Source organism: Limulus polyphemus, unplaced genomic scaffold (assembly GCF_000517525.1).
Source record: "Limulus polyphemus unplaced genomic scaffold, Limulus_polyphemus-2.1.2 Scaffold1855, whole genome shotgun sequence".
In the NCBI taxonomy this organism is placed as follows: domain Eukaryota; kingdom Metazoa; phylum Arthropoda; class Merostomata; order Xiphosura; family Limulidae; genus Limulus; species Limulus polyphemus.
This window is the reverse complement of record NW_013667465.1, coordinates 73,792-82,476: the sequence shown is the minus strand read 5'-3', so window position 1 is coordinate 82,476 and position 8,685 is coordinate 73,792. Positions and strand designations below refer to the sequence as shown.

The 8,685-nt window shown below is 30.5% G+C and overlaps 1 protein-coding gene and 1 long non-coding RNA gene across 2 annotated transcripts in view; both read right to left on the bottom strand.

Moving 5' to 3' along the window:
* LOC106465167 (COMM domain-containing protein 2-like) overlaps positions 1-410 on the bottom strand; it is a 6,437-nt gene extending 6,027 nt beyond the window's left edge. Inside the window, exon 1 of the mRNA XM_013925369.2 lies at positions 285-410. The gene's annotated coding sequence lies outside the window, so the exon portion shown is untranslated. The remainder of the gene's footprint in view (positions 1-284) is intronic.
* A 4,620-nt stretch (positions 411-5,030) lies between these two features.
* Positions 5,031-8,685, bottom strand: part of LOC111087193 — a 27,362-nt gene continuing 23,707 nt past the window's right edge. The window contains exons 2-3 of the long non-coding RNA XR_002611906.1: positions 6,351-6,362; positions 5,031-5,128 (exon numbers count right to left, since the gene is read on the bottom strand). This is a non-coding gene — a long non-coding RNA (uncharacterized LOC111087193). The remainder of the gene's footprint in view (positions 5,129-6,350; positions 6,363-8,685) is intronic.

Below are 8,685 nucleotides of genomic sequence, written 5' to 3'. Positions count from 1 at the left end.
TTTTATAAAGTACGGCATATATACAAGTGTATTTACACATTTCGTTGTCTACGATTACAATTCGTTTGTATTGTGCTAGAAATGTTATATTTAAAGAAGTACTGCTACGATAAAGATACTAATTTGGCCGGAAATGTTTTGGGGGTCTCTGCTAGTTTTCAATGATTTTGTATCAAGACTTCTTGAACCTACCTGTTTTTCTGACATCACGATTAATAATAATAATAACATATATGTCAATAGTTTGAATCAGTGAATACATAAAATCTATTAATTTCACTTACATGTCGATACAGAAACGTAAACAAATCCCAATTAAGTCTAAACCATCCAATCCTAATCAACACTACTTCTAATTAAAAATATATCCTTTCCTTTACACCCACCGTACTCTAGCGGTAAAAATATTGTTTTCCGTAAAATCCAAGTTTAATTTCTTAGTAATGTGAAAACTTGGTTCCTTTACTGTGACTGTATAGGTACACGCACAAAAGTTAGAAAATTTATCTAATTATTTATAAATGTAAATACTTTATTTGCCTTTGTTTTAATGTAAAAATTAATAATAGAGCTTTATGTTATTATTATTTTTAAGTAAGCAACAAATCAATGTATATTTCTTTGGTCGTGCCCCCCAGTCTGCAGACTTACAACGTTAGAAACCGGGTTTCGATATCCATGGTGGGTAGAGCACAGATAGCCCATTGTGTAGCTTTGTGCTTAATTATAAACAAACAAACAAAACTTGTTTGGTCGTTGTTAAACATGAAATTGTACATGCTCTATCTGTGCTTTCTTCTCACCGCAGATATAGAGACCCAATTTTTTTTTTAAATCTTAAACTTATCGCCGAATCATTGGGGGTTGGGGCATCAAAATACGAGTAGCGCCTTTTAAGTAATGAAAACGGAAGGCTTATTTCTGCAGTTATGAGATAACTGGATGACTTAATTGTACTTTTTCTTCAGTTTTACTCACGAATATTTAAATAGTATTTGTCATCCTGAACGGTTGCTACAGGGAAACATACTCTATGAACAAGATGATCGCATTAATTCTAAGCTTTAAATGAAATAGTGCGTTTGAAAATTGATCAGGCTCCCGCACCAGATAATATTTCTCCATCTGATTTTTTTGTAATGTTACATCTATTTTTAACGGAGGTAATAAAAATAGAACAAACGCCACCAACCACAATGAGTGTTTTGCCTTTTCCTTCTCCCCATTTCTTTTCAGGTTACCGACTAGGAATGGATAAAAGAGTACGTGCTCAATTATTATGAAAATTGTGAAACTGTTAATTCGTTGAATCTGTGTTAAGTTTTGAATTATTATCTAAATTGTGAAGTAGTTAATTTGTCGAATCTATATTTCCTGCTTTGTAAATTCTCTTGTATTGCTAATTCTTGCTTGCATTGTTTGTTCTCTCTGAATGTTACTGTTAACACAGATTGTTATTGTAATTGTGAATAAACAATAGTTTTGGTCTTATGTTCTTTCTGGGTTGTGGCCCCAGAGTGCGGGGGTGCGTTGATTGGTCTCTCTGGTTGGGTCCCTGATTTTTATGAGCTAGACTGGAAGCTTAAATATTCTTATTACACCAAAGACAAGAAGAGGAATGTATTTCCGGTCTCTATTTCAGGCTTCTCTCTTTGCTTGATTTCGGTAACCCACTACAGCAGTTTCAAAACAGACAAAAAATACAATCAAGTCCCCGAAGTCTTATTTATTACACAAGCCAAAGAGGAGGCGAAGAGAAATTTTAAAAATTTCTGACTATTCCTGGTTTATCAAACCTACCAGGATTCGATTTGATTGTTTGTGTAATTTTAGGCGTAATTAGACTTACATCAGTGGTGGAAAAAATTGTTTTGAAAGTTTGTTAAATGATGCTTTGCAAAGTAGTTTAATTAACAAAGAAATTTTGTTGAATAGTCAACGAGGTGTTATAAGCTACAACTTGTTGATATTAAGATCAATAAATTTAATAACGTAGACCTGGAACTCCTTGAAAGTTCTTAAAGATTTTGACGTCAAATGTGTTTAGTAAATTCTAAAGGTTATAACAAAGCATTAATAAGTTAGTTCAGAATATAGAGATTGGTTTCTAGTTGAAAGAATGAATCAGTCAGCGTTTTTGTTTCAGCCAGTATTATTTTTACTGAAGTATTTGGTTCTGTGTCAGCTGTCGTACATATATAATTACTTTGTACAAGGAAGATTTTTTAACGTAAAGGTAGTACAGTTAAAGTGGTTATAAACTTGGCCTACAATTTACCACAATGTTTAAGTATGTAGAAATATCAAAGAAATAAATCATTTAATTTGCTATTATTACATGAACTGATATTCACCAGATAATTTAAAATAACCCACCAACGAAAAAACAACATTACAACAACTGGTGTAAGAAATGAGATTATGAAATAGAACTTATGAAATTATTGAGGTAAAATTTAGAGGAAAGAGACAGAAAATTAAAGGAATAATGGGTCAAAAAACAGAAAGAAAATTAAAAGAGACCAGGAAGAAAGAATGAGACTGAAAATTAATTTGAAGTAAGAAATAGAAAAATAAAAAAAGACAAAGAGGAATGAGACAGGAACTTAAGAGAGGAGCTAAGAGAATGAGATGTACCATTTAAGGAAGAATTAGAATAAAAAATAAATCTTATTGAAGACAAGTCTGAGAAAACTATCAAAGATGTATGGAGATGTTACAAAGATACAATTGATGAAGTATAGCAAGGCTGTAATGACAAAATTGTATAAGTCAAAGGTGATCTAATGAATGACATCAATAATAGAAAAGAACATCAGTGACAGAATAAAACACCTGGAAAATGAATAATTAAATGCAAAAAGGAAGCCAACTACACCTATTTCTGCATCGATTCAAGTGTTACATCCTAAAATACCATCTACTACAAAATTTGGAAAAGCAGAACTTATTTGGTCTACACCTGTTACCACTACTGCTGTATTTCCAATTACTGAAGGACCTCTCTGGACTATTACAGTCATGACATTACCAAATCCATTCTAGGAATTTAGCTGGTCATTTAAACATCTGCCAATAAAGAAACCAATGAACAATGATACTGTGGTGGAAAGGTACCATGGGAGTTATACCAAGCTCAGTTTGAAATCATTTCCTGAATGATTCGATGGAACAGTGATTACGCATTTCAAGTATAACTTGAAAGTACATATTGCCAGGAAGTGAACAAAAGTTTGTAAAGAATGTAACTTCTCGCATACCAGAAAGAGGGATTTGTTATAAATGTGGGAACCTGTATATTACAACCAAGACTATATGGAAACATCAGCTGTTAAAACACCTAGGAGACAATATCCCAAGGGTGAGTCTTCAGTCAAATTTGAGATATATATTAAATTTTGTGTTTATTTCTCAAACTATTATTATTTTTTGCTTATTCTATATTTTAAAGGACAAATGAATTCGATGTATGGTTTGGTAAAATATATATATTTTTTCATTAAACTCTAAGTCTATAAATCCTGTTGTTTTGGATCAATTAATAGGCCATCTGAACTTAGATATTATTGCTGCATTAAAATACACATTTATGTAAATGTTAGAAAAATAATTTTTTTTCTTTAAAATGCCCAAGACTATGGCCTTTGATTTTTTTCAAAAAACTTTTGGATTATAGATTTTGATGTTCTTCTATAGAAAACTTCCATTTGAAGTGAGTTTTCGAAAATAGTCGCTACTATTAGTTGTTTATGTATCGAAATACCCACTAAAGTCTGCATTTAAGAAATCGTTTCTTCTTATGAAAATTGCTAAGGCATTTGAATTTCGAAAAAAATCTTTGTATCATAAGTTATCGTTTTCTTTAAGGAAAATTTTGTATTCGATATTGGCTTTTCAAACCTAGAATTTCATTGACAAAATTCTCATTTTTTAGGTCTTAAGGTTTTTATGAAAATTTGCACATCTCTGATTTCACTTTAATCTTGTGGTTAAAATAAATACTGCTAGGAATTTTCCATATCTTCTTTAGCAGATTTGTAAAATATTAAAGTTTTGTGCTTATTTGTCAAACAATTATTATTTTTATTTTGATTGTTCTATTTTCCAATGTATGTTGAACTCGATTTAGGGTTTGGGAAAATATACATTGTTTTGATTAAACTGTAAGTGTGTATATTATGTATTGTTATTTTTTGCCAAATTAATAGGCCATTTCAATTTAGACATTGTTGCTGCATTAAAATACACATTTATCTCAATATTTAAGAAAACTATTTTTCCATAAAAATACCCAAGTCTATAGCCTATGATTTAAAAAAAAATTGTATCATAGATTTTGATGTTCTTCTACAGAAAACTTCCATTCGAAGTGGCCATTTCGAAAATATAATTTTTTTCTTCAAAAATTGCTACTGTTAGTTGTTTATGTATCAAAATACCCACCACTAAAGTCTACATTTAAGAAATCGTTTTCATGAAAACATCAAAGACCTTTGTATTTTGAAAAATATGTTTGTATCATAAGTTACTGTTTTCATCATCTCATTTTTTAGGTTTTATGCTTTTTTGGGAAAATTTTCCCATCTTTGATATCACTTTACTTTTGTAGAGAAGATAAACACTGTTAGGAATTTTCAATATTTTGTTTACCAAATTTGTGAAATATTAAAGTTTTGTGCTTATAGTTATATCTCAAACATTTGTTTTTGTTTATTCTATTTTCCAAGGAAAGTTGAACTCGATTAAGATTTGGGAAAATATATATTGTTTTGATTAAACACTAAGTGTTTAAACACTATATATTTTGCAACTAATATTAATACAATATTTTCATAAGAAAATCAGTTACAGAAAGCTTTAAGGCCACATTACATGTCTTTAAGTGTCTGTATAACACTGTGTTTCTAATTAGATATGTATGTAGCGCAGTAATAAAATAATCACTGTAAAACTTGAAATTCTATCCAACACACTGATCAAACATCATCTAAACAAAATTAACTTATGAAGTAAGTTTATCTAATGTCCTGAGTGGTGCCAGTATTCTACTAATGTTCGATTCAACTACACTTCCATTAATTACAATCTCCTGCATAATCATGTGAGCCTTGTCACCATGGAGCATCAGCTGGAATGTAGTTAAGGTAGATGTAAATACTTCAAAAGATTTTTACAAATATTATACAGGGTAGACTAGATATGACATACAATAAACAAAATTTTAATGTCTAATCAAATGAACCTAAAGGGTATGAATAGGACAACCTGAAACCTAAGTATGATGTTTATATTTTTAGCATTATTGCTTGATTTGAAGAATGATATTAGATGTGAAAGAGCATTAAGAATAATAATAATAATAAAAAAAAACATTCCTGGGTCTTATTAATGTATACAAAGCTTAAAGTTGGGCATGAACTTTCATAGTCATATTGTGCTATATTATTGTATCCCCCTATATAAAGCAAACTGTAACTAAAAATCACATATTTCCTCCTTTCACAGTATTCTATGAGATATCACTCCAAAGAACGAGACAATGTTTACAATGTAATTTAGACAAAAACAAAAGAGGCAGCATGTTGTAAAGGCATGAGTAAATCTTGCCACACAAATCAAAGCTTTCAATACAACAGCTCTCTTCTAACCACCACCCCAATGCATGATTAGACCCATTTTTACAATTAATTAAATACAACAGCTCTCTCCTAACCACCACCCCAATGCATGATTAGACCCATTTTTACAATTAATTAAATACAACAGATTTCTTCTAGTTGAAACCTGCTGAATGTGATATTTCTTGTGAATGAATTGATAAACTGATCTCATAAGAAATGCATTCCCATGAACCATTGTAAGCAGAAGGAAATATGCATTACTTGTACAGAAGAGGGATATTTGTTGGAAAAAGAAATCGATAAAACTAACTAACACAGATGTGTCAGCCAGGAGGAATAATCAACTGGAATTCAAGCTACAAGGAATAACTGGCTGAAATTCCAGGTATGAAAAATAACTAGTTGGAGCTCTTCCTATGAAGAATAATTGATTAGCGCTTCTGCTATAGAAAATTGTAGCATCCAACAAATCATTTAATAAAGAAAATCCTACATATGGACATGAATCAAACACAAATAATGGTAAAAACAGTTTACATTTCATGATGACTTTTACTACAGATAATAACTACAGAGTTTAGACTTAACTGGGTTCTCTACCCTTTGGATGCACGTTTGAATCACAAATTTAAAGATAATTTTGCATGTCAATGAGGAAAGAAAATTTCATGTTAGACACATAATTCGCATTGTACAATGAATAATAATTGGAACCAGAAAAAAGGATACATCTTGTTCACTCTGAAAAAAAGAACAAAAAAAAACACAATCAGAATACTTGTTACTATGTTTAAAATATTTCATAAGTATAAAACATTTGTGCAAAGATTCTACAATATAAATAAAAAGTAAAACTTATTCTTTAACCGAATGATTCATTAAATCTGCTCTCTAATGTCAGAAAAATTAATTCAGCATAACTAATGTAATTATATAGTAAAAGCAGTAAACATATTAACATCATGTAAGTAGAGGTTATTACACAGATCAGTTTACATTACACTCTTATACTCTATGTTAAAAAAATTATTCCGTTTGAAATATTCTAGAATTTAATTTGGCTTAATGGGAATATTATATGAAGATGCTAATTTTAAATAATCATAAATTATATATAAATATTTTACTGAACATTATTAAAACAAGATGTTCAACATTACCACTCGATGAGGTAAGAGTTCTACTACAAAGACTATTCGGCATTCAATTTGAACTATATCTAATACACCTTTGTAGCATGATAACACAATCTAATGTTCTTCCAAACAGTATATGTTAAAACTTACTATTCTTTATTTTTCTGTTATTATTCCCTTTTCCAAGAATCTCTGTATTAACAGATCATAAAGTCATGCAGTTATAGTTATGAATATGTATGTTTTGTGTCATGTCCCTACAGTTGTATTAACATTTTAGTTAAAAGACAAGATTTATCTCACATCATATATGAAGACATCACAATATGAAATATTAATTTAAACAATGTCTGTTACAGTATTGTAGGAGGAGTAATTCTGTATATCATCATAACTTGCTAAGTCAGCTTGTAAAGTGTTAGTCAAGCAACTATTACTGTAACAAAATCAAAAATCATGCAAATGTCTGTTTCAGTATTGTAGGAGTAATTCTATATATCATCATCACTTGCTAAGTCAGCTTGTAAAGTGTTAGTCAAGCAACTATTACTGTAATAAAATCAAAAATCATGCAAATGCTTCAGAAATCTAACTAGTTCTAAATACACTGAAGTAAAACAATCTTACGTGCTTATGATACATAATAACAATATCTTATGACTAATGTGTGCTTATAATAAGCCTTATTAATGAACTCTATCAATAAAAATGAAATACTACATGAATATTAGTCATAGGTAATATTAGATATAGCTGCCTATCACATTTACAAATACACTGTATTTGCTTAAACAATTTCTTTGCACTCTGTTATTAATAATGTGAAAATATAACTTTATACAAAGAAGTAAAATTGAAGTGGGAGAGGAACATACTATATATTTATATGTTTCTAAAATCTAACACATAAATGTATACAACACATCTGATAAAAGTACCCAGCAAAGAAGAATATATAGATTAATTACGGTTTATAAGAACAATTTCCAAATGCTAATATAGTGGTGTGTTACTACAAATGGAGTAATGTTACCAAAGGCAACATGTTTAATAACTATATATTTGGCTTGCAGCAAATTCCTGACATTAAAATGCAACATCCTATAGGTAGACTTATGACTGAAAGAATATGTAACATCCTTTTCAAAGGGAAAATGTTTGTATAGCATTTCAATGAAAGGAGGCTTTAAAGTGTTCTATGGAAGCAGAAAAACTGAAAAGAGTATTTAGAATGGCAATGGGCTTCAAAGTCACACCTAAAGCAAAAAAAAAAAAAAATGCTTGCCATATCTCCTGGTACCATTAACAGTATTGTTATGACAGCGGAGGTCACGTGACACTTGTAGCACATCATGCGCTTCTAGAACGTTCATGAATGCTCGAGCGTTTACTAGATTTCGGTATTCTTGTACATATAAGACGGTCAAGACGTGATGGCAACAATGTAAGGTAATTGAACTGCGGACAGAGAGAGAGACGTATTGTTGAGTTGAGCACGTGTGACGTTCGTTGTGAATTATAGTGTTTGTTATGGTATGACTGTGGAAATTAAGTGTATTGCAAAGTTGTATTTAGAAAGAATAAATCAGTTTTATTTAAGAAAGGACTTGTATCGTTAAAGTTTCTTCGGAAAGAAATTATACAGAAAATTAACTAACGAACAGAGACGTAACAAATTGGTGTCAGAGAGTGGGACAAAAAATGGAAATGAGAAGCGGCAAATCAAACTACAGCTTAGCAGATTTCATGGCAGCAAAAGAAACAAGAAGAACGAGAAAAGAAACAAAAAGAGAGACAACAGCAGTTGCAAGAAAACTTGCAACAGTGGCAGCTCGAACAGCAAAGTAAACAAGAGAGATTACAGCAGTTGTTGGAGGAAAAAGAAAAGAAACAAAAAGAGAGACAACAGCAGTTGCAAGAAAACTTGC